The sequence below is a fragment of the Ambystoma mexicanum genome, chromosome 9, assembly GCF_040938575.1.
Source record: "Ambystoma mexicanum isolate Mex_15411 chromosome 9, UKY_AmexF1_1, whole genome shotgun sequence".
Taxonomy (NCBI): Eukaryota; Metazoa; Chordata; class Amphibia; order Caudata; family Ambystomatidae; genus Ambystoma; species Ambystoma mexicanum.
This window is the reverse complement of record NC_090931.1, coordinates 352,087,978-352,115,499: the sequence shown is the minus strand read 5'-3', so window position 1 is coordinate 352,115,499 and position 27,522 is coordinate 352,087,978. Positions and strand designations below refer to the sequence as shown.

Sequence of the window (27,522 nt, the reverse complement as noted above, 5' to 3'; positions counted from 1 at the left end):
AAGCATCCGTAGTGCACGACCACAACATGTAAAAATAGCGGAAAAAAAGCCTCCACTCCCTCCAAATCGAAATTGCCATAAAAGCCTCTTTTGATGGCATACTGGAACAGATCTAGCACAAAGGCATCACCCACGTCTCTCCATCTCTGCCAGCCTCACAACACAGAGTAATGAAAAAAAACATTGCCGCCCGTTCCTGTGACGCACACTCTGAGTACCTGATTGGAAATCCTCACAGTCCCATTTCCATTGGCCAGCATTGTGAGAAGTGCAGAATGTGGCACGTGCGTTTCCCCAAGTACCGCGAGGGCCGTGCCCCAGTAAAGCAGGAGCAGTCCTTCATCCCTTTCCACAATTTTTTGTCCATCACTACTTCATTGGGTACTGTTAAATAGTCAAACACCCATCCACCAATGGTATCCGAGACGTTACCAACTAACACTGTCAGTTTTGTACAACACCTCATATGTACCATTACAAATTCAGCCTCCAACTGTAGTGGCATTGGAAAGCATGTCCAGTAGAAAGTTCAGTAAAAGAATGCAAGATTTGTGCATCAACATTCATCCGCTTGAGCACCCATCACCACAAAGCGAGTACTTTTTGTGCAGTATGTTTACAGCTCTGTTATAAGTGCCTGTGTGCACGGTATCTGCCACTGAGCGCCCATTACGTTCTTAAAAATGTTACTGGTTTTTTCTCCCATTCACTGCCATCAAGTTGCACTTCAATTGTATATGCTTGCAACGTTTCCATTTACCCATATCACCCATTGGAATATCGAAACAGGAACTCTCTTCTTTCCTTTTGACAGTACTACGAATTTCCTTTCACAATAGCCCATCAGCTACATAAATAGTAAAATTATGGCACCAAAACCAACACTGAATGTATGTTACCAACTTAAAGCAAGGTCCGAAAAGCTCAATGTCTCCACAGCTGTGGTTCTCTGTAGGCTGGACTATTGCAACAGCCTCGGTCTAAATCTGCCTGTTTCTACTCTCCGCCCTCTGCCACTCAACCAGAAGAGGACGAGGACTGCGCGCCTTGTCCTCGGGCTCAAGCGTAGGGATCGTATCACTCTCGGATGGAAATGTGTGCACTGGCTCCCAGTAGCTGCGAGGAATAAGGTCAAAACACTCTGCATTATGCACAAGGCCTTCTGGGCCCTGGGGCAGCAATACCTGAAACTCTCACTTCCTAAATTTCTCTGTGCTCAAGCTCTTCCCTCATCCCCCTCCAACTCCCTCAGGTCACTGGCTTCTGCAAGCAACCAGTTGGTGGTAGATCTCTTTCTTCGGCTGGGGCCTCCCTCTGAAACAGCCTCCCTGCCCCCCTAAAACTTGGGGAGAACCGTCGCCATTTCCGGAAGCATCTCAAAACTTTTCTCTTTCCATCTGCTTTTCCTCCTACTCTCCCTTGCAGACTTCCTGACGGAAACTGATTCTGCACTGGTTACTTGGTCACACTCTGATCTCAGCCCCAGGCCATCTCCCCACCGCTCACACCCCTGAACTGACTTTCTGGCAAACCCCTCACTTGGGGACTGTTTTATGTACCCCTAACAGTTCCACAACCATCTGATGTCTGCACTTATCCTTTCACTTGCCACCATCGGGCCGTATGTTTACTTATTGTCTTTTTTCTTCTTCCCATGTACTGCACTTTCTCCTCCCCCTCCCCATGCATTTGGGCGATCTGAGTGACACCTACCCTAGTAGGTTTGTTGTCTCTGTCTCCCCTCTGTTCCCCGGTCCCTTGCCTCGTTGCGCCTTCCAAAACTTGTGTATATGCGAATTGTAAATGGCATATCATACAATATCACATCATATCATATCCTATCATACACGCAATGCATTCATTACAATAGGATGCCTGCCACTTACCTTGTACACTGCACAGAATTGTTTTCCACAGCACCCCACTTACTACAATCTTATTAAAAATTATCGCACAAAAGCAACATGAAATGTATGTTAGCCACTTCAAACAAGTACGTACAGTGCATGCATACAAACAGGATGCCTGCCCCTTACCTTGCACACTTCCACCATAGCCTTCTGCATTTCTCTGTACAAAGAGACCGTCTACCACAGTTTTTCCATGCACACCACAACCAGAAACCTTATTGAGCAATACCTTCCCTTCCACAGTCCCATTTCTATGGCTACCATCCTGAAAAGGGCCAGATGTGGCATATGTAATGCGGAAACTACAGTGGAATCCGCTGTGTTTTCGTACGAGGAAGGGGGGAGTGGGGAAAGAAATGTGAAAAAGGTTAGGGGATTGGGTCTTTGGTGGTCCCTCAGAAAAGATGTTTTTTTTGTTTCTTTTGTTTTTTTCATGCTTACAAAGAACCTTTTTATGTTTTTGCTCTTTATCTGAGTTTCATTTTGTTTGGTTCCTTACATTGTTACAGGATTGTCTTAAACACTTTTTGCACAGTGTAAAACAAAACCGCATTGCCAACGTTGGTCAAAAAAATCCCATTTGCATGGAACCAGTGCAAATTTCACTCATTAATGATGTCATAGTCAGTGGAGAACATCCCAGCAGTGGACATAAATTGACACATGCTTCTGTTAATGAAACACCTTCCGACCTCTGGCTGGGAACAAATTACACCAGAATTATCCCATGCTTCTCTTGGTGGTATGCTTGAGAAAACTACCTTTGCAGTGGGAAAAATCTGCATCACTTCTTCCATCAACTTTAGACGACGCAGTAAACGTCCACACAACATGTACCCCAAATGTACAGCTCCATAATGCAGCACAACAACATCAACAGTACCAACAGAGACCACACATCTGCTGCAAAGGTCAACAATACTGCCGAAATTGCCCTTATAGACAGTGTCCCAGAAACCTCCACTCCTTCCAACACAAAATTAGCAGCCATGCCTCTTTGTGTGGCATAACTGTACAGATCTCGCACAAAGGTATCACCCACTATTAGCACTCTGCGTCTCTCCATCTCTGCCTTCCACCCGCACTACACAGAGTAATGGGGAAAAATAGTACCGCCACTGCCTGTGAGCCACACCCTCGACACCTGATTGGCTAATACCCACAGTTCCATTTCCATGGCCACCATGCTTTAAAGGCACGTGCGTTTTCCCAGCTACAGCGAGGACCGCACCCCAGTAAAGCAGGGACAGTCCTTCTTCCCTTTCCACTCCAGCTATGCATCCAAGGCGCTAGCCCCTCACCACACACAATACACCATAGTACACCCTATGTTTAAATACTCATGTTATGTGCAATGCACTACCCATCTGCAATTGAGCCTGCCAGCTTTCACCCTGGCCACATATTTGCATGCATGGCTGCATAACATTGATTGTGCTGAATGGTATGTAGGTGACTGTGTACTTTGTCCATATTTTACATGTGTGATGCTGAACACTTCCTTTCATGACGCAATATCTTAAAGCACTTCCTAAAGCAAAGGTCTTATAAGGGCCTAGCCATAGCAAACACAAATGGGCACATGTGGCTCCCTAATGTGCTACAGGTGCAATGATCCACAGCATATGCTATTGTAGGCATAGCAGCTCACTTCTGCTCTTCTACCAAGTCTACAATGTCCTCCACAACCAATGTGTAAAGGTCACCCACTTCAAATACATATAGAGGGACAACTGCATGCCTGCATTATGTTGTGGTGCCTGTGGTGAAGGCCTAGGCTCTTGGGTGCATGGCATACGGACTACGGCCTTCGGCCATGCACCCAACAGTCTAGGCCTTGCCCACACCCACCACAACATAAAAGAGCCATGCAGTCGAACATGTGGCCATGTGCCAGAATTCGCAAAGGCAACATAGGCTGCCGCACCATAATACAGAGATGCAAGCAGACATGTTCCAGTTACCATAATCCACAAACATGCCACAGTGTTTCGCACCCCTACCCACTTCCATTCACAAAGCATGCTATTATTGGCAACCAAACAACAAACTCTTGACAACAGTGGTGCTGCTCCCAACACTCTAGTAAGCGCATAGAACCAATATTGCATAGTGCCCTACAACACTTACTAATCTGCGCAATGCAGACTACCCAAGCACATATAAGAACCAGTTCAACCGTACCCTCTTGTATATGGACACTATTCCAGCACTGCACCCAGTAGACACACTGCAGGACTGCTCACTGCAGCATCTCCTCCCATGCAGCGACAACTATAAGAAGTAACTGCATACAAGAAATAGTGCAGAGTGCAGTACAAAACATACTAATCTGCGCAATGCAGACTTCCCATGCACATATTGCATCCACTTCAACCGTACCCTCTTCTACATGGACAGTATTTCAAAACTGCAACCACTCGACATGCTGCAGTACTGCTCACTGCAGCATCTCCAGCCATGCACCGACAACTGCAGGATGTTCTAACAATCACCACACCCATGGAACCAACAATGTATGCATGGCTGCCAAACTACACACACAAAGTGAAAGTGGCAAACCTACTTGCAACCAGTGGACATTCATTTTCTACCAGTGGACATACTTTTGCGTGCACTCCCCTTCTGCAAATCAGCCTGCCACCACTCATCACAGAAAGAGATTGCTGCTGGAGCTACCATGCCATAATGAAGGCTGCCTGCAATCACCACACAAGGTTATTGCCTGTTGAGGTAACCGCGAATTGGAGTACTATGCACGGATACCGCTGGCACACCACCGTCTTCTTCTAATGAGATACATCCGATGAACCACTTCTCACTCCCCCACCCTTTCCATCCCTTCTTTCCACCACCAGAAGCCGTAACATATGTTTTCTAGACCCTTTCACCGCTGCATTGTCCTTGGATACAACATGCTGCCGTTATCGAAAACTTAGGGTGTACATCACGTCACTGCACACTGCAGTGCAATCAAACTTTTCACTGCGCAGCGAACAGGGAAATGGGATGCCGGAGCGGAGCCAGATATCACTAATTTTACTGGGCACAATGTTACGTATAAGAGCCCCAGTGATGCACACAATGCCTTAGGAGCTTGGCACACACATCACAACACTATCCTCCGATACACCATGGCAGCATTTCCCAAAAACATTGACGCATGGCACGCTTCCCTCCAGCCATCCACCGGCCGAGTCCAATGTTCGCCGAGATCATGACGTACCGCAAGCCAATGAGACTTTTGTCCGTGGAGTGAACAGGGAAATGGGTCTGTGGAGCGGAGCCAGATATCACTAATTTTTTAAGACGTACATTTCAGTTCTTTGCAACAAAAGTACTGGTTGGATGTCCACCAAATACACAAAAGCACGCTTTCCGAACCAAGCCCCCGCTCCTGACACACATTTGGTCAAAATCCATCCAGCCGTTCAGCCTGTAGCCGTGCGCAAAGTTTTTCCCCATTCAGTCTATGGAAAAAAAAATCTTTTGGGACCCCCCCTATAACGTTTCCTCCCCTCCACGAAACCTCGCCCAACTTTCCGTCCATGGGGAGCGAAGTTAGAAGCTTCTGAAAAAGTGATCTTCCAATGGGTTAGCAAATTAATCATAACTACACGGCCGCTAACGTGATATATCTCATTAGAAGAATAGTCCTATAGAGATGGACAGATGATACAATGGTAAGCACTAAGCACTTTACTGTTTAAATTTAACATGGCTCGGTTTTAGAGATCTTAAATATGCAGAACAAAATAGTTTTATTTGGACAGTATACTTTTTCTTGCTTCTACCAGGCAATTTATAAGGTGCAATATAGGGCAGTATCTGCAAATACACATGTCAATGTGCAATATTTGGGTGACATCCGTATAAACTATGCACTGTGCACTTTAAATATTTTAAAACTTGCGCATATGATTGTTGTACTTGGTTACACTTGAAGTGTGCGACAGTTGAATAACGAATATGTGCATTTGCTTATATATATAAATATATATATATATATGTTTTACCAATTCCGCTTAAAGTATGGATAGAGGCACAAATTATGGCAGCTAAGAAATATATGCACAAAGGACTTTATCAAACGTATTTGTTAATGAAATGTTGGGCTTTTTTTGATCATCTGGGTAAAATGTGAATTAATTAAATGGTAGGTGTTTAAGCTATGCATTATGCACTTTAAACATACCAAAATTTGGGGATGTTATTGCAGTATTTGGCCCAATTGAAAGAAGAGCACGACAGTTGAATAATGAATTTAAGCATTTGCATTTCCTATTGATTTCGCAATCATGTGCGTGCAAAGGCTAAAAGGTGAAAAACAAAGAAATCTATGCACGTAGCATTTGACAAAACTTATAAACCTATGAAATGATGTTTCCCTAAAAAGCAATCGGGTTGTCCTTTGTATTTGCACCTTGACTGCGAAATAGATACATTTGTACACTAAGAAATGATTGATAAATTGCATATACATGAAAGATCTGGTGAGGCATTGATCAGAGATGTATGTATATGCATTAATGACCTCTTACAAAATGGCCGCCGCCATTAACCATCAGAAAGTTTGAGTTATGTTAAACTGGGAAACATTTTAAAGCAAAAAAGGACAATGGAGACTAACCATAGAGTTCACTGTTGGATGTTAAAAGTGTCACTCGGTGTGCTTTACTTTGTGTGTGAACAAGCGGCAAGGCCGCTGTGAAATGCGTCGCTCCGTGTTGTGTTTTTCTCTTTTTAAACTTTTGCCAAAATAAACTGGATATTATGAAGAACTGATGGTGGCTGGGTTGATTTACTGATTTTGGTGGAATAACGAGCTACAACGTAGAACAGTTGTGGGCTTCTCCACCCTGATCCACCACTTACAATGGAAATCTGCAGCCCTATCTTGAATAGATTACATTTTTTTCCTGTAAGAAAGACTGTACTAGCTTCTTTTAACATATATAAGAAGTCCCTCCCCATGCTCATTGAATCTTTCAGTGAGCCATTCCAAACCTATGCCAACAACATTCAAATTATGATAAATGTGGACACAAATTACAAGCCGGCAAAGGCTAAGCCTATCTGCATTGGCAGTATTGAAACGTGGATGAACACCTGCATAGGTGACACGTTCTTTTTTATTTTAATTTTAAGCATACAATAATGTTAAAAGAACAAATTAAAAAAGAAAAAAGAAAAAACGATTATTAGTAGAGGAAACAGGGCAAACACATAAAGCAGAGTCCCCATACTGATAGTAGAAAATAGAGAAAAACAGACCAATTTCTATTACACTAAGGTCAAGTAAGTTTTTATCTTACTTGTCCATAATGATTAACCAAAGGAGTGGCGTTTATGCACACCAGATCCTGAATACATTGTTATGATACCTTTGTTAGTTCCATAAAAATAACATTAACACTCTAACCAAAGCAATAATGAGTGAGGTTTGAGAAGTGGTCATAAATCTGCACCACAGGTCCTGCGATAGGATCTGCAATGTCAAATGTAAAAGTCTGCCAAATCTCCTGATTCTCAGATCAAGGAAAAACTGACAACTCATCACAAGATGGAATACATTTTCGATAGCCCCTGTGTCACATACTCTACACGTTCTTAAATCCATTGGACTACCTAACATGGGGCCCATATATTCCATAGTGGGCATATACTGTAATGTGAACTTTAGATACCAATGCCAAATTTTAGCAGATGGACATTTCGCTAGATAACCCCTGGGAACCGTTATAGGCACAAAATACAACTCTTTAAAAGAAAAGAATATTAATCTACCTAGATCTTGTAGATTCATGATTCCATCCCAGGTTTTGATCTTCCTCTTCAATACTACATCTGCCTCTAGCCCTGTCAGCTCTAATTCTTCTCTCATCCTATTGACTCGTTTCCCAACTTATTTTAAATATGGAATGGAACCCGTTGGCAATTAAGCCATGGGGCAGAATCCAAGTGCAGAGTCACCTGCACATTCAAAATTACCCATCAAAGAGAGTGCTCTCCTGGTAGATTTGAGCGCACCAGGTGATCAGACCCAGTTCCAGTCTGATGATACTTACTGGAACTGATACTGGAATTTAAGAATTCTGGATTCAAGAACATTGAAAACATCTTGTCGCTAATATTTAGGAGTTCGCACCCATAAAGAACAATTGGTGAGACCTTCACTTTATAGAACTCAATAAATGGTGTTAAGGAGAATGCACACAATTTAGTATTTATGGTCATCAAAAGTGAAGTGCATGAGCAGATTTTTTCATCTAATCGAGTTACCAGGTATTCTCGATGCTTACGTACTGAGATAGTGAATCCCAGGTAGCAGAATGAATTAGCTCTTTTAAACAAAGTGTTATCCAGTTTCCAGGTTGAAGAGAGGGTCCCTGGAATAGCCCGCCTCAACACCATGAACATGACGACCCAAAGAGTCAAAAACGCACAAAGCCACTCACTATTCGGCCAGCCCCCAGGAGGACCAGTGACTGACACGTACGCAGAAAGATATTCTCTCAGACAGCCATTCAAACCTTATCCAATCAATGACTTTATGGATACAGGTGCTTCAGCCATGTACAACGTTACACAAACACACACATGAACACACAAAGAACATACTTATACAGTTCTGTTAATAGAGGATAGATATATATATACATACTGTCAAAAGCTTTTATTATTTTTATTGTTAGCCAAGTGCAGAAACACTCAATACATGGCAACAAAGAGATACAGAGCAAGCTTGCAGATGCTTATGGCAACTAACCTTATGGAACTACAGGATCACATAAGGAGCCTGGAAGGACCAAATACGACTAACCCATGGAAAACATACCATGTATAGAGACGTAGAAATCATAATACCTGTTTAAGGAGGCTCACATAAGGCCACAAGCTGCAGGATGAGTCATGAGGGAAAGCAGAACAAGGCTGCATAGAACAGCAGGCCAGGGCTTGCAGCTAAGGTCAGAGACAAGCAACACATTCAAAGCCTAAAACGACAAGGGGCCATCTGCAGAAAGGCAGAAACTGGATCTCTAAACAAGAAGCAGAATGTCTAATGCCTCCTCAACCAAATGTGCCAAAGTTTTATACTCTACCCAAAAGTCATAAAACTTTAATTAACCCTCCAGGTAGACCAATAGTCTCAGGCACAGGTTCCCTCCTAGAACCGCCATCTAAATTTGCCGATCGCTACTTGAGTCCCTATGTGAAACAAATGATGTTGTTTATACAGGACACTACTGAAGTCATTAGAATAGTCGAACGGTTTAAGATCGAGACAAATGATGCACTAGTAAGTTTGGATGTGGTCTCACTGTACACTAAAATTCCACAAGCAGAAACTCTGAATATGATTGAAGAAAAATTGTTAAATTCCAGACAAACCGGAGAACACCAAACTCATTTATTCTGTAGTGTACAGAAATGGCTCTTTGTGAAAACTACTTTGTGTTCAATGGAAAATTTTTCAAACAGATACATGGTACAGCGATGGGCTCAGCGGTGGCCCCTACCTTGGCTAATTTGTATGTAGAAACAATTAAAACTAATGTGATACTGAATCAAACCAACCCCTACAGACAATACATAAAACTGTGGAAGAGGTTGATAGATGATATCATCATGATATGGTCAGGTAATGATGTTGTGTATGAATTGTTCATAACATGGCTGAATGCACAAAATCCATTCTTAAAATGTACTAACACCAAAAGCCAAGATGAGATTCATTTTCTAGATTTGACTATCTATGTTAACAAAACTGAAGCAGTACTAGAAGTAAAACCATTCCACAAAGACACTGACAAGAGCTCACTGCTTTTATATTCTAGTTTTCACCCAAAGCATACCAGACAAAATTTGCCGTTTGGCCAATTCCTGAGATTGAAGAGGAATAGTAGCACTAAGGAGGAATTTGTGCATGAAGCCAATCATCTACAGTCGAACCTGGTTAACAGAGGTTACCCCAGAAGAATAATCAGACAATCCTTCAAAAGGGCCTCAAACAAGAACAGAGATTCCCTGTTGGAGTATAAACAGAAAAAAGAACATGATGACAACTTAGTGTTTGTCAGCACGTACAGTCCCTTAACAAATGAAATTACCAAGATCATAAAACAGAATTGGCATGTTTTCGAAGAAGGCGACTGTCCACTGTCAAAACCAAAATGTGCTTTTAAGAGATGTAAAAACCTAAAAGAGCTGACAACTAGGAACAATGTGTTTATCAAACCTATTCAAACTACCCTTACTGAAGAATGGGGCTTACCCAAAACCACTGATCATAGTCTATGTGGACAGTGTAGGTGCTGCTCACAAACCAAAAGGACCAAGCAGATCGATTTAGGATTACCTAAATTGTGGGAACAAAGATCTCTGAGCAATTGCAATTCTACGATGGTAGTTTATGCGATCTGGTGCCCTTGTGACAGACTATATATTGGCAAAACAGAAAGAAAAATAAAGATTAGAATAGGGGAACACAAAAGTTGCATAAGAAATAACACTCTAAATGCACTCCTGAGTGGACACTTTAACAGTGTGGGCCACAAACCTGAAGAATTAAGGTGGACAGTGGTGATGAAAATTGGTCATTCTGGCAGCACTTGTAACAGTAAACAAATCCTCAGTATACAAGAACAGAAGATGATCTTCTTGACGAAAAGTCACCTCATGGGTCTAAATGAAAACATCGACTGGAGCGTGTTTATAACCTAATAAGGATATTTTGGTTGAGTCAATAGAGCACTCCACATGCTTGAGGTCCGTGCATAGTGCATTGGTACTTCTGTTGTACCTGTCCACTATTCTGAATCCTCTACTAAATACCCCTGCTTGCTCAATGGTCAATCTGAGGGTACCACTACAGTCTGACGTGTAATCGTCCACCTTTTGAAACAAACACTATGGGCCTCATTACGACCCAGGCGGTAAGTTACCGCCTGGGCCGTGACTTTACCACCATGGCGTAAACTACATTTACGCCATGGTGGTTGGCGGATTTACCGCCCCATTCCAACCTTGGCGGGGCGGTAAATCCCCATTTACCCATTTACCCTTCCCCATTCCCATTTTGCCCCATAGGGCATAATGGGAGTGGGGAAGGCGTTAATTACGCCACCGTAAATTACGGTGGCGTAATTAACTCCATGGTCCCTTAGCGCCATGGATTTTAACACCTGCTAAAAGCAGGTGTTAAAACCTCCATGGCGCTAAGGGACCTCGTACTCAGGCGGTAAGGGTCGGCGCTGTTTACGCCACCGTAAAACCCTTACCGCCTGAGTCGTAATGAGGCCCTATATTCCTGTCACACATCTGGGTTTTTGTATATGACACATAAGTAAACACCACTCGATGGAGTGCTTTTACTTGCACACAGTATTGAGACACTAATTTTGAATAAATATTCTTAAGTATCCTCGTCACCCACTTGTGTATGTAATTTGCACTTTTCTTTCCCCGTCATTACGAATTACCGACATGTCGGTTTTACTGTACTTACCACATTCCCCTGTGATTCATTTAGTTTACGATAGTGGTACTCCAACCGATATGGCGACCTACTAAAATAGGGTTCGATTAGTCCATTTTTTTTATCTCTATGATCCTATCGAGCTGATTGTGCATGCGCTAGTCAAGATGTCACGCGATAGGTTTATCCCAGTAACTATGGTACTCAGACCTTTGCGGTTGCACAAGAGCAGATCCGCGTCTACGCCCCGTCCCCCACACGACTGTAGAATTACGGTAAATTGACTGAGGCTGTATCCTCTGACGACTGAATTGCTATTAAATCAACTTACGCTGCGGTTATATGTAACCAAGAGGTACAAATTATTTGAATGGCGTACTGTGTTGGTAGTATGACTTTGTATATATTTATCACATGCAACTATTCCTTGGTGGGTCATACTACGTACAGGACCGCACGCTTTTCTTTTGAATCGGGAGCATGAGAACGTATGAGAACTTCAATCTCTAATGGCATAAGTACACAACATTGCCGCCTGATACGTGAACCTTAATTATCAATCACGGAGTGCCTATTTACCTAGAATCACGCGGGCCTCCGACTGTTCTAACCATTGGGAATGTTCAAAGGTCATGTTTTATATATAGAACCACACTTAGCTTACACCTGAAATAGGTTTATCGATGCTAACGGATGACGCTTGATTATTCGATGGTTATAATTGACATCTATATCTTTATATAACATCCAGACATAGACCCGTCATGTCGTTAGCTAGAACATATGCATTTGTCTCCCTCTCTTTTCCCTCTTGCTATAGGCGAGCTATACTTCATCCCATTCTCTACACCTTTTCATCTTCTGTTGGGATTGAAGCCACACTGAACCAACAGTAAGTGCATAAGAGCCTTTAAGCATACCCTAACTGTTGATGTGCTTTAAGATCTATGTGTTTTTGTATAACTGATAAAATAGACAGATTACAGTACGTGCTTTGTCTTTTATGTATGTCCACAGGGAGAAGTGGTGACTTTAACGTAGTGACTAATCTCACCCACTGAGGACGCTTTAGCGTGACTAAGATACGGTAAGCGCCTAATATACCATGTATAATTGATATCATGGGTCTTTAGAATGGTGACCATTGTTAATTCGGTCCCTTTCTTCTGTTTTGTATACTTAGGTTTGGCCTAGACGCTCACTACTCTACTAACCAGAGAAGAGCAGGTGGAATTAGTTTCATTACAACCTTTCCACGCGGGACACATACCAGTGTTGTCACATATCAACAGACTCACGGGACACTCTCTAACCCAGTGTTGGCTACCCTTGCAACCATCAAATATCAATCTATGCTTTGGAAATGTTATAGCCCTGAAGAAGTTCCTGTAATCATGTTAATTTGTGTAGGAACGAAACATGTAAGGTATTATTCTACACTAAAACAAAGTGTTGTGCGTGGTATTTAAAACCACACTTGTTGTCAACAAGGCATTAGAGTACTAACGCACCAACTATAGAGTTACTTCTTGAATTGTGGTACTCTGTATCCTATCCTTAATTTCCTTGCCTTTTCCTTTTTTATTTGTGTGGTTTTCAAATTGATTGACTGAAATTCTGCTCTTTCAGAAAAGACTGCTGTATAAAATTGTATTTAAATTGATATCACTACTAGGTGTGTACATATTATTTTTGCATTTTGCACAGTGAGACATCAGTGATATATCCACTACACCTTATCAAATATTGCACTTGTCACTTTGGGATGTTTTGTAATGTGTTTTTATGTGTTATTACATTGTTTTTTATAATTGTACATTAAAGATGTTAGATTTTGTCAATATTTAAGTGCAAGTTGGTTTAATTCTCCATGCATGCCCATAAAATTCCTATAATGTTGATGTGATTATATGTGACATGTGTATCCCACTATCTAGTGAACTTCTTACCCAACCTAACGAGACGTGGAGTCTTTTTTCTATATTGGTAAACAATTTGTATCAGGGTTACTCCCTCCTCTCTTAAACCGAGCAGACTTAACATGACCATTTCATTCACTCACAAGGGCATAGTGTGCTGCACACAAGGCACACACCTTCTAAATGTGAGGGAAATCATTCAATCTTATTGTGGACAAAGAGTACAGAGGAGATGCGAGTGGAGGAGGAGCTGTTCCAATATGGGACAGAAATAATAATAGCATGGCTTCCAGGGATTCAGGGGAAAATGTGCTGCCTTGCAAAAGAGTATTTATTCAGGCCAGAGATATCACTAGATGAGAAGGAAGGGACGAAAGTGCCACTAGAATTAGAGGGAGTGATTGTGGATAGCAGTGCATGGGACAGATGACACAGGGCGACCATGCTGAGCAGTGATCACCATAGCGGAAGGGTACAGATTGACTACAATCACAGACGAATAACTATTCAAAGACAACAGAAAATATCATGAGATGGTGTTCAAAATGAGCATCACATATTGGGTGAGGTTACATTACAGAAAGGTACCATAGAGAATGGTGATGGCACTGAAAGGACTGCCAACCTTTCTCGAGGAGGATTTAGCAAAGGTCCCCATCATCATATGGACCACAAGTCCCTATGATATGGGGCTCCTGAAGAGGATAGGAGCAGTGAAGATAAAACTGAAGCCAGGAGCCATTTTACCACGCGTTAAACAATACCCACTTTCAAGAGAGGCAGACAAAGGTATCTATGAGACCATTGCAGCACTGGTGAAGTAGGGCATCCTAGTGCCATCCGAATCCCTATGCAACATGGCTGTGTACTCTGTCAAAAAGGTGACAGCGGGTCATAGCGTTTCATTCAGGACTTGCGCCCTCTTGACCATATTGTAGAAGCAGAATATTGATTAGTTCCTAACCCGGCGACGGTTCTGTGTTGCATCCCCACGGAAGCTGCCTTCTTCACAGCCATAGATTTGAAGAATGCATTCTTCTCTATACCATTACACCCAGACTCATAGGACTTAACTTCATTTCTAAGAAGTGGAAACATACAAGACATCCTCAAGGGTATTGTCAATCACCTTCCATATTCAACAGGGTACTCCAAATGAACTTAGGCAACGTACAGATGAGAGCACGGTTATACAGTACGTAGATCATATATTGATTTGTAGCAAAACAGAAGAGCAGTGTAGAAATGACTAAGTACACATGCTGACAGTACTAGCAGAAAAGGGATCCAAGGTGGACAAGGCCAAACTACAATATTGCCAGACAGAAGTGTTACACATTGGACAGGTGATCTCCCAAAATGGCCGATAAGTGACACCAGAGAGGGCCGAGACAATACGCAGGACAGCAAAACCCACAATAGTCAGAGAGATGATGGAGCAGTTTTTATGACAATTTAATTCTGCAGGACATGGGGATTCAATTACAGCACTTACACTAGGCCCTTATTGAGCGCACAGAACGAAGCACAGAGAGGGGAGAAGATAATACAGTGAACAAGAGCTATGACTGAGGCAATTAATGAACTGAAGGAAGCAATATGCACAGCTCCAGTGTTAGGGATCCCAGATTATTAAAAGGAATTCTTCCTATTCTCACACTCCGATGGAGTATTTATGACTGCAGTACTAACACAGAAGAACAGCCTGTGGCACAAGCCACTAGTCTGTTACAGTGGGAAATTAGACCCAGTGATGAGAGGACAGTATCCATGCAAACATGCATTGACTGCAGCCGCATTCGCAGAGGACAAATCAGCAAGTATTACCATGGGATCTAGTACCACTCTCTCTGTGGAGCATGCTCGTTTTGCAATACTGGAAAGACCAAAGAGCACACTGACAACACAGAGGGTTTCAGGGTACGAGGTGTTATTATCCAACCCAGGTCTCAAGATAGTGAAATGCGACTTGTCAACCCAGCAACCTTTCTCGCTGACGTTTTACAGAAGGGTGATTATGCACACGACTGCACAGCAAACCTAGAAGAATTCAATGACACTTGCAAGGTATAGGAGAACGCACTTGAGGGGGGAGACGTGCTCTATATTGAAGGGTCTTCAACAAGTGACCAAATGACTGGGGAAAGACATACTGGGACAGCAGTTGTGAGACTGAGAGAGGACGGGACAAGCAAGGTAGTGATGAGCGCACGCCTGCAGTCACATTACTCAGCACAAGCAGCAGAATTAGTGGCCTTAATAATGGCTATGGAGCGCAGCAAGGGGAAGGAAGGGACAATTTACTTCTATTCAGCCTATGTGACATCCAGAGTGCATTCTGGGTTGTCACAGTGGATGAGGAGGGGCTTCAGGCATGCTGATGGGTCACCAATGCAGCATGCACTTCTATTGGGCAGATTTGTAGAGGTCATAGATCTCCCAGAGCGAATAGCAATAGTGAAATTCCAAGCACACACAAAAGGGGAGGATCCTATCTCCAGGGGCAAGGAAGCAGCAAATGCGAAGGAAAAAGGTGCCCCCTACTTTGGGGACATTTTAGAAATGGAGGCTTTGTCGCACGTGCGCGATTACGCAAGAACTATGATACTAAAAGAGGGGTACAACATATTACTAGTGATACAGATTATGGAGCTGCAGGGAGTTGCGCCCAGGGAGGAAAAGGAACTGTGGCTTAGGAGGGGAGGTACAGTGCTCCAACAGCCGCCCTATGGCAGCAAAACAACACAGGGATGGTGGTTATGCCACTTGCATTATTGCACACAGCACTATCCAACCCACACAGGAAAGGAGGTGCTTGCAGCTCATATTGGAGAAACATGGTTCTGTCCTAACTTGGCGGAAACATGTGGCCAAATTCATGATTAATACTTTAGAGTGTAAACAATATACTGTAGGGCATACATTAAGGGTAGTGAGAAGAGCCATACCTCCCCCAGTGGGTCCATTCCAACACCTACACGTTGACTATGTTGATATGATCCAAGTCTGCCAAGGGTACCGCTACATGATAGTGGTTGTGTGTCCATATTCCTGTTGGATCAAGGCCGGTCCTTGTTCTGAAATTCTGCTGCCCTTAGAGCAGGGAAATTCCTGATCCGGGAGATATTCTCATGATGGGGCGTGTGTGAGGTTCAGCGGTCTGACAATGGCCCTCACTTCGTCAATGTGATGTTCCTGCATTTACAACTTCGCTCGGTATCCAACACAGATTCTCCTGTGTCTATCACCACAAGCGTATGGGGTACATGAACACCTCAATGGCTTGCTTAAAGGAGCTATAGCCAAAACTAAAAAGACTTTGAACAAAAACTGGCTGCATTGCCTTCCTGTAGCCTTGTTCGCACTGCGGAATAAGCCTGAGTCCGACCACCATTTAACCCCACATGGGGCGGTGACAGGATGGCACATGTGACTACCGTGGCTCCTCCCACTATGGCAATAAAGGATGCTGAAAATGTGGCTGATGTACTGAGTCAGGAAATGCATGAGTTTACAACTTCCTTGATTGCTAGTCCCTCTTTTATTTCTCGCCAGCTGCAAAGACAACAGGAGAGGCCTGAAGCCATAGAAGAGATCGACAGCGACGAGAACAATGAGGACTTACTTAAGCAGCCACTGTTGTACCCAGGGGATCAAGTTGTCCTGCTAAACCTTTCCCGCAAGTGGGGTGCCCCACGGTTTACCAACCGACATGTGGTAGAAATTGTGACTGAGAGAGCAGTTAAACTAGTCGGGAAAAACATTTGGAATAAGCTCAGTGACATCAAGCTCTACAAAACAGTGGCCTCTCGTAGCACTGACATAGACAGGGTCAACGATCCTCTGCAAGAAGAGCAAACTAATCATTCAGCATCAGCACTACCGAGCCAAGGACACCGAATGGTTACTAGCTCACGGGCAGCAGAGTTAGGGCAAGGACTTCCTACACATCCAGAGTGAGGGTACACTGTCTGTTTGCTATTTTTCTTTCCACACAAATTCATCATGAAAGTGCGATTGTGTTTATTGCATTTCTTCCATGCTTCCCACTGATTCCCATCCTGAAACATTCCAAGGCCAATTTGTCCAATTTGTTAGAAGATCCAACAGATCTTGCAGACTGGATCCTAATGTGTATTTCCATGCCTTCATAGCATACCTGGCCCAAGTTTACCAACAACTAGAAAGAGGAAAACCATCTGTCCTTGCAGTCCTCAGACACCCTACAATTAAAGCTGTGTGGGAACAACTATTCATTTTTGCCATGACAGACTACATGGTCCACAGGGTTTGAATTAACTTAATACTAATACATTAACGCTCAGTTTTGCGCATTTCAGGCAGACAATTTATATCATCAAGCTCAAGCTGCAACAGGATCCAAGCAGCATAGGTAATGGAGACAGTTATTAAAAAAAGAAATAACTTTACCCCGACCTCAGCAGGTGGAACGACCATGTCAGGTGGACAGGGGAGCACTGTAGGCACAATAAGGAGATGTAAGCGCAGTGCTCATACAGACATGGGAGGGGTGGACCTGTATCTCACTGATACTACTTGAGTGTCTAACAATATGTGGTGCAAGCATGTAAAGGAACCACTGGGTAGAGCTGCTATGTCTGTTCACTAATCCCCTATGCCATGGTTGCCTCCAGAACGTTTGTAGCAACTGAAATACCAGCAGCAAGAGCACAATGACATATGTACCTATCCATGGTTACAGCCTGAGAAAGATTCCAAGGGAAAACAGCAACATTGAGATGGATATCCAAGGCAACGTTCCCCTATGAAGACAGCTATATAAAGACTCTTCACATGATGAGCAATTATTGCTAGTTAGACCAGGCTATACAATACATAACTGACGGCCCACAGAAAGGGGAGACAAAAACAATAACACTGAAGGAATTACCCTGCCCAAAGAGGGGAGGTCAAGCAAATAGGAGGGGAAGCAGGATGTTGGGAAAGGCCCCAAATGCTTGTGTATGGCCAAGTATACACAGCAGAAGGATGGGAAGAGGGATTAGTAGGAAATAAAGCATACACCCTAGTACAAGCACCGGTAACCACAGTGCAATGAGAAAACAACAAGTGCCTGAAAGAATGGGATTCAAGCACCAAGTTGCTGACCTGGATGGACAATGAAGCTGGACCAATGCCCAAAATGCCACTGAAGAAACCAGCATTATGTTACCAGAATGACAGTGCAGTAAAGGTTGGAGAAAACAGAGTTTAGGTACACAGAAAAGCATTCAGTAATGAAGGTTGGCACGGCAGTATTAATGGATCACTATTGGGCATGTAGATCCAATGCCATCGAAAAGCTGCCACCCAACTGGGGAGGAGTTTGCTTGTTGGTGCACATCAATATGCCAGCAGTGGTAGTGCCACAGAAGGATGTGAAGGTAGGCAACTTCCCTAAAATAGATACTAACAAGAGAAAGAACAGATCAATAGAATTGAAAGAAAAGGGAAGAAAGAAACGGTCAATAGAAGTGAGTAGAGTGAAAAGTGACAACTATTTCTCATCAAAATCGGAAGCAGCACTGACGACGTACCACCTGAGCACAAGTTGTTCAGCAGGACAGAGATGTTTTTGGCGTCAGTAGTTCCAGCTGTACAGACATATAGAGACATATACATATGCAAAAAGGTTGCAGATAACAAAATGGAAGCTGATGCAAAAGATAAACTCTACACTAAATGGCTTCAGTGCGATAAAAGAAGAGATCCAAGAAGTAAGGTTAATAGCACTCCAGAACAGATATGTTCTAGAGCTTTTCATAGCAATGGAAGGAGGCGTTTGCGCCAAGATCAGCAATTACTGTTGCACGTTCGTGCCTGCAAATGACAGAGAGAATGGCACACTGACAGAAGCAGTGACAAGGTTATCGAAGATGCATGCCAAGATGGAGGAGGAAGCCAAAGGAACAGGAAAGGACCACAGCTGGTTGTCATACATATGGTCATGGATGCCAACATTGTTAGCAGATGGACTGAAAGTACTACTAGGAGCATTAATACTAGTACTAGTGGGACTGTGTGTGGTCAAGATATGCATTACACAATATCGCAAAATTACAGAGAAGACAATAGGGATGAATTTATTAGTAGATGTGAACATGGAAGAAGAAAAAGACATGATAGTAGAAGAAAGAAATAACCTGAGAGCAAGGTTAAAGGAATGTCCACTATTCCCAACTGAGATGGTAACATTCGACAATCCCTTTGACAACAACAGATATTGGGGAAAATGGGCATAGTTCAACCTGGAGGGAGACTGTAGCTATATGACCTGGAGTTTCGATGACCATGCAAATTACTATGGACATCTTGGAGGAGTAACGAAGATTTGGCTACCCAAAGCTAGAGTGACCAAGTATGGAGGTTTGGTCGACAGGTCGACCAAAGGGGGGACTGAAGAGAGGGTCCCTGGAATACCCCTGCAAACCCCCATGAACATGATGGCCTGAAGAGTCAAAAATGCAAGAAGCCCCAGGAGGACCAGTGACTGACACGTATGTGTAAAGATATTCTCTCAAACAGCCATTCAAACCTTATCCAATCAATCAGCCTCATTCCGAGTCCGGAGGTAACCCTGCCGGACTCAGAATAAATTACCAGCATCTGACTTCCCGGTGCCACCGGGCTATTCCAAGTCTGGGGACTGGGAAGTCAGGTGCCGGCAATTTCATTAATCCCCATTCCCATAGAGTCCATTAGGACTCTATGGGAATGGGGACACGGGAGCCCCGGCACCATTAACAAAGGTGCTAGTGATCCTGTAACAAGTTTGCCTACCATGGCTGCTGTGCCTGGCAGGGTCAGACCTGTTGGACACAGCGGCTCCTTCAGGCAGACTTGTAGTTTGCTGGTCTCGAAACAATGGTGTTGGTAGGCTTACCGGCACCGTTGTTTCTGAACCGGCAAACTTATAATGAGGCCCAATGGGCCTCATTCTGAGTCCGGCGGTAACCCTGCTGGTGCTACCAGCGGGTTGCTGCCAGACTCGGAATGAATTACTGGTGCCTGACTTCCCGGTGCCACTGGGCTATCCAAGTCCGTCAGCCAGCAAGTCTGGCGCTGGCAATTTTGTTAATCCCCATTCCCATAGAGTCCTATTGGACTCTATGGGAATGGGGACACAGGAGCACCGGCACCATTAATAACGGTGCCAGTGCTCCCGTGACAAGTCTGCCTACCATGGCCGCTGCGCTCGGCAGGGTCAGACCTGTCAGGCAAAGCTGCTCTGCAGGCAGACTTGTAGTTTGCCGTTTCGGAAACAGCGGTGCCGTTATGCTTACTGGCACTGTTATTTTCGGACCGGCAAATTTATAATGAGGCCCAGTGTCTTTATGGATACAGGTGCTTCAAGTGTGGTCATGGACCCAAATGCCTCGATGGATGACATTGACTAATGCCGAGAAACCAGTGTGCTGATGTCATTACTCACACCACGACATAGCCACGTTAGTCACGAAGTACACTCGCAGACATGCTTACACAGTTCTGTATATAGAGGACAGATACATATACATACTATCAAAAGCTTTTATTATTGTTTTCATTAGCCAAGTGCAGAAACGCTGAACACAAGGCAACAAAGAGATGCAGAGCAAGCGTGCAGTTGCTTATTGCAACTAACCATAAGAAGTACAGGATCACATAAGGAGCCATGAAGGACCAATTACGACTAGCCTATGGAAAATATTCCATGGTATAGAGACGTAGAAATCATAATACAAGTATAACAAGGATCACATAAGGCCACAAGCCGCAGGACCAGAGATGAGGGTAAGGAGAACTAGGTTGCACAGAACAGCAGGCCAGGGCTTGCAGCCAAGGTCAGAGACTAGCAACACATTCCAAGCCTAAAAGAACAAGGGACATCTGCAGAAAAACAGAATAAATCCTCATAAATTGAAGACCAGAGAGCTTGATTTCATGGTCCTCATTCATGTGATGGAGACGAGCTAGATAATGGTTATTCACTTGCGGTGGGAAGAGGAACAGTTCTCGGCAACACAGACATGAAGTGACATATAAACTTGTTAACAACATTGGAACATTGAGGGCACTCTCACAGGCAAAAGTGGTACTGCTAACAGATACATTGGGAACACATTGGGCCCCATTACAATGTTGCCGAAATGGAAACAAGGGTGCCGTTAAGCTCACCAGCACCCTTGTATCCGGACCGGCAAACTACAAGTCTGCCTGCCCAAGCTGCTTTGCCTCACAGTTTTGACCCTGCTGGTTTACCGCCGGACCCGTAATGAGGTCCATAGTAATTCCCATCACCTTGAAGAGGTGCACCGAGCGCTGAGAACAGAGCTGGGTCCCAGGCCTGGAGAGACAAGTTCCAGCCAATCAGGGGACAGAAATCCCGGGGTGGATGGCAGAGGGCAAGGACCAATGGTAATCCTGTGACCCTACAGCAATGTAATAGATCATTTTTGGGGAAGGGGCAAGCCAGCCACCTGACATGTGAGGGCCAATCAACTAAGATTCATAGGCGCAATCTATAAGGTATAACACTCCGATCACCCAACCAGAAAGAGTGATAGGTTTTTCGGGAAGGGCCTATATTGTGACGCTACTTTGCAACAAAACGGCCTGACACAGGCTTGGGAGCGGTGACTCTGGAGATTTGGAGTCCTTAATGATCCCTGTCAGTTTTTGGAATCAACAACAGTTTTAACTTGCCCTTGGTTGAGTCCTCCGTTTGTTACAGGGGGAGGGTTGTTGGGCCCTGGGAGCTGAACAGGTAAGCTCGTAGTGACCCCCAGACCAGGTAAGACCACTGTGATACCGGCCAATGGTAATAGCGCAACCGCAACTCGGTCCGGTGCAATTTGCTTCCGATCATGAGGTGCGCAGGGCGTTAAATCCTCAATGGGGCTGGGGAGCATTATTACTGCCGGCGGTAATCGCACCGGTCGTAATAGTGCCAAAAACGGCCCGAAAATTGTCATTTTTGCCTCCAGAAAAAACCTGGAGGTAAAAATGCCATTTTCCACCCAACCCGTGATTTGGCCAGCACTTAAATGCGGCGGTTATAGTGTTACCGCCACATTTAAAGGCTCAGGTCAAACTCGTGATGAGGACCTTTGTGTTCTTGCGAGTTGAGGAGATCATTACATATGATTTGCTCGGGTTTATCTGTAGGTCATTATTTAAATTGCTGCTGTAATTCCAATTGAGAATAATCCATAAACAATAGATCATCTGTGTACGTGAGGCACCTTAGTTTCAAATGTAACAAGCTAGGGACATACCCACCCCATTCTATACTCTTTGCCCATAAATCTGCAAGGTATAGGTTAAATAATATAGGGGCGACCATGCACCCTTGATGAACACCTCTCTTTAGAGGGATCTTAATTACAATTATTATAATTGGTTATTTGTACCACGCTTAATACCCAGAGGTTTCAAAGCACAGAGCTGGGATTGAACCTGTGTTGCCCTGGTCGTCTTGCTTCCAAGGCTAGTGCATTGCCCTTGAGCTATCCTCCCGTTGACAATCTTAGGTGATCATTCTCCCAGCCTGCTTAGACTTAACTTGCTTGAGTTATCAGAATACTGAAGTTGGATCAAAGACAGGAGATCTAGGTCTATCCCCCAGTTAGATAACTTAAACCAGAGTCTTGAAATATTTATATTGTCAAAAGTGCCCAACAGATCTATAGTGGCCACATACAATGATCGCCCTGTCGGAGGACCAATGTCTGACAGGCAGTTAGAGTAATACCACTAACTGCTGTTCCACTGCCTCTCCTAAAACCCCTTTGTAAAGGGCTTAGGACCTTGGTGCCCTCAGCCCACTGTGTGAGTTCACCAAGAAGTAGTGTAGAGAATATCTTTGATGTAGCGTCGGTCAATGAAATTGGTCTATAGCAGGCCGGGTTCTCTCTCTCTCCCCTTTTTAAAGATTGGAATAAGCGTTGAGGAAGACCAGGAGGCTGGGCAGATGCGATCATTAATAATATTGGTAAATAGATGGTATATAACATCCGACCAAAGAGCGGGATTGCTTTTAATAATCCCATTTTGGTACGCCATCCAGATGCTCTAGAATTTTTTAATTTGTTTATCGTGAGCTCTATGTCTGCCCGATCAAAGAACGGCTCTAGGCACAAGGCCACCAGAGTATTCACTGTGATTGAGCCCTGCTCGTTGGCATGCATGTCTTCCTATTTTCCTATAAAATCCTCAACCCAGGCCACTTCTTATACTCCCAAGGACTGGTGGAGGGACTGATTGTTGCCCTTGTTGTTGAGAATCCACCAGATTCCACAAGTATCGTGCGTGGTAATTTTCCTCACAATATCTTGATTTTTTTATATATATTTCCCCATATGGTGTACTGAACACCAAGTTCTAAACTGCTGCTTCAACCTCCCCCCCCCCCCCTTTCTTTTTCCTCCCACTCTCTTAATGGGCATTTCAAGAGCTGTCTAATTTCCCTTGTAATTTGGGATTTTCGTTTTTGAATTTCCCTATCATAATTCTGTTCTTTTCCTGATGCAGAAATCTTAGGTTGGAATAGAGGAGTTTCATTCCTTCGTTTGCCCAATTTCAAGAAAATTTCCAGGAAATTCTTAGAGTCGGAATATAGAAGCTTGTCACATGTAGATAGATTATCCAACCACACAGAAAGATCTAAATTAACTAAATTAAGATTGGTGCTATACTGAGCAACCCTATTCCCCAGAACTGATACCATTACTGACCCCACATTTGAGATCTCTGGAAGCTCCCATGTGAGCGAACAGCCCACTGCTAGATGTAACAACGCATGGTCACTTAATGTAGTCTATACTATATCAGACTCTAACGCCTCTTCTACCTCAAAATTCTTAAGAAAAATGTAATCAATAATGGAAGTGGAGAAAACATTAGACGAAGTGGACATCTCCAAAAGCCCCACCAAAGAGTTGGTTTGCTTGAACAAAAGTCCATCTGGACAGAAAATTTGACTATATTTTCCCACAACTGGCTCTGCTCGACAGGAGGGTGAGTTGAGTGACCCCGGACAGATCGTCTAGATTATCCCAGCCCCATCTCCAATCAAGTAATTGCAGTTACAGTCCCCTGCTACAATTACAGAGCCAGTTGGGTAATCTGCAAACCATGTTATTAAAGGTTTTTCCATCTCGTGTATTACCATATCCACATCCTTTGTTGTGGGATTGAAATGTACATTAATAATCAGCATAACTGTTTGTTACGTTCATTGATATTGTAAATCGTTGTAGCTAGAAAAGCATCAGAACTAACAGGTATTTGCTTGAGATGCCAAAACATTTTTATTTTCACAGCAGAAAGGAGGCCACCCATTGGTTTCCCTTTTGGGCCTTTCTTTGCCAGAGACGAGTTAAGTAGAAACCCGCCCCAAATGGGATTGATCCTAAGCCACGTCTCTTGAAGTAATGTCACATCGTAAGTGTCTAGAAACAGCTTCTCAACATTGGTCGTAAATGAGTTATAGCCCCGTGAATTCCAACTTATAATTTGAGAGGAGACCCTAGAAACCTGGTCGTCTGCCTGTTGTAGTGGGTAGGGTTCCCACAAGAGCCAGCCCCAACTCGGATTTTCAAATTCATGGGGCACATACGACCTTTGATCCTGATTAAAGTAACGCCTGATGGTGATCTTAGGATGCTGATGAATTTTAGAAGTGGCCTCAGCACAGTCTGCTTGATAACACTCAAATTAATTCAAAAGAAACTCTTCCTGCTTTCTGAACACTAACGTCTCAATCATTTTTGATTGGAATTGGACAGCACGCTTTGCCAAGCAATCTCTGTCATATAAATGAAAAAAATGTAGATCCGTCAACGACATGGCACTTAAATCAGGGATAGTTGACATGATACCCAGCAGTCTTTGATGATTTAGAGGAAAATGCCTCAAAAACCGATTCAAAGATCAGAATCTGGCTCTTATTCTTGACTATCGGACACTTTTTTGCAGGAGTTGAGTACATATTCTTTGACTCCTCTGAACGGCTTCATAACTGTGGCCCCTCTGGCTGGTTTTCTTTGAGGACAATTGTCCCGGTGGGTAATTACTCTGATATTTCTCCAAGGCCAGGGAGGTATTCTGCAAACGTTTTGACAAACTTTCGCCCTGCAGTACATTCTGGTTTACTTTCTGAACCTTGTCTTCCCCATCCTGAGTGACTCTAGAAGAAGCACCCCTGCCACCTTAAGGCGGTTTCTTAGTCTTTGTTTTATTGTGTTCACATACAGAAGAAAGTGGAAAAGAAGGGAGACTGGAGTTCAAGGTTTTAATCCTCTGAGGGTCGTTGGTTTTCACTTCCTTTATTGAAAAGGCGCCACTAGTTCCTTGCAAATTGTCGAAGGATTTATCAAGTGCCTTGGGGTGAGCTAACCTATTTGCTACGCCCATCATTTTCCTCAAAAATATTCAGGAGCCGTTCCTCCTAGTTTTTAGCTCTGCTTTCATGTTCTCACTTTTCTTTCTCATTACTGGGATCGCAGTTCCGACACTGTTTTCCGCTAAATCACCTAACCTTACACTGGCAAGCTGCACCTCCTCTTCATCGTTCATCTCGTGTACTGAACTCATAAGGACTGCAGGACTTCCAACCGGAAGTACACTAGCTACATTGATATGCAACAACTTCAGGTTACTCTCCTTGTTCATTGCCGCATTCTGCAGGAGTGACCTAATTTCCATTATTAGGCCTGAATTCATTCTCACTTCATACGCCAAAGTATCATATAAGCGGATAAAAGACTGGAGAACTAGATTCAGTGGCGCTAGCGAGCTCTCACCAATTTCAGAAAAGTTGTGCATACTTGAATCGCTCACCTCATGTGATTGTAAGTGATTTGCACCTTGTCCCAGGATCTCCGCAGAATTGACTGCATCCAATTGCAAAATATCACATAGTACCTCCACCGCCATCTCTTGGGTTCTAAATAAGGCGGGAGACACACTAAAGTGCTTATCGCTTCAATTACCTGGATTTCACTCTCGAGACTCGCGCATGCTTCAAAGATGGAAGTATTGGCATCTTGCTCCCCTTGGGACAACACTGAACCTAATAAACCGCAATCCATTATGGTGGTGTTAGTTCCTCTTTTTTGGTGCTATTCAAGCCCGACCCCTGGAGCTGGTGTGCCCGTGTCTACATTCCCAGGGACTTGGGGGGGGGGGGGGAGCTGAAATGTTCGCTTTCCTAGAGCTGATCATGATCTGTTTGGGTTGAAGTGACACAACGCTATTAGGGCTGGTCTTAGGTGCCGTGGTTTCACTTATAAGCCGATATCGCTTATTTTTTTTGCCAGCATTCTAAAAAAAAAGAACAATTATCCTCTTGGATCAAAGGGTCCGATCCCCACAGTCTCTGAAAGTGAAAGGTGACAAACACACACACAACTAAAGCTGCAGTACTTAAAAACCCACAGAAAACCGAGTGCAGCATTCAGTCACCTTCACAATAGTTTGTCAATTTGTCACAGGCCCAGAGAGGCTATCTTACTCCAGGTGCTCTCGGTAGGGTGCTAATTGCACCTACTGCCATGCAGCCCGTTATCCAGAAGCTACCCTCGGGACACCAACAGCTCTGTCTCTTTGAAGTTACATGATGAGCCTCATGGACCTTAATTGATTACAAGTAAGCTTACCAGCTCGCTTCTCGCCCCTGCGGTACCTCCGGCACTGGACGCTAGATACTGGATACTGGATACTAGATACTAGATCCACCGACAAGGTCCACACACAAGGCAGGATTCTCACGAAAGTCGTCTCGTCTCCAAAGCAAGATGAAGCCAGTGCCTTTGCAGTGAGAAACTTATAGAGGAATGGATGAAAAGCATGAACGCCTCAAGCCGCACTGTAGTTACACAAGCTCGCACAGCAGCCGCTTTCGACACTCCCTGACCTTTTGCCAACTCAGACCACAACTCGTTCCCCTCTCGCAAGGGGGTGCCACCCTCTCTGGGACTAAGCAAGTGAGCCTGCCAAGCTTGACTAGCCCCTCCCCCCATTAGAGGACAGGCACTCACTAAACAGCAATAGTTTTGTTGGTTAAATGGGAGTTACACTGTGTAATATCTTGTAATTTCTCACACTAACAGCTTGTATAGATTCTGACCCTGTTAGGGCACAGTTCACACCTAAGAAAAGAGAGCAGAGAATACGCCCACCCCCTGGTTGTATGCAGGATAAAGACCCAATC

General features: G+C 43.8%; 1 long non-coding RNA gene across 1 annotated transcript in view; it reads right to left on the bottom strand.

The window, feature by feature from the left end:
• Nucleotides 1-27,180, bottom strand: part of LOC138488048 (uncharacterized) — a 176,833-nt gene extending 149,653 nt beyond the window's left edge. Inside the window, exon 1 of the long non-coding RNA XR_011274586.1 lies at nt 26,969-27,180. This is a non-coding gene — a long non-coding RNA (uncharacterized lncRNA). The remainder of the gene's footprint in view (nt 1-26,968) is intronic.
• Between the last annotated feature and the right edge of the window lie 342 nt (nt 27,181-27,522).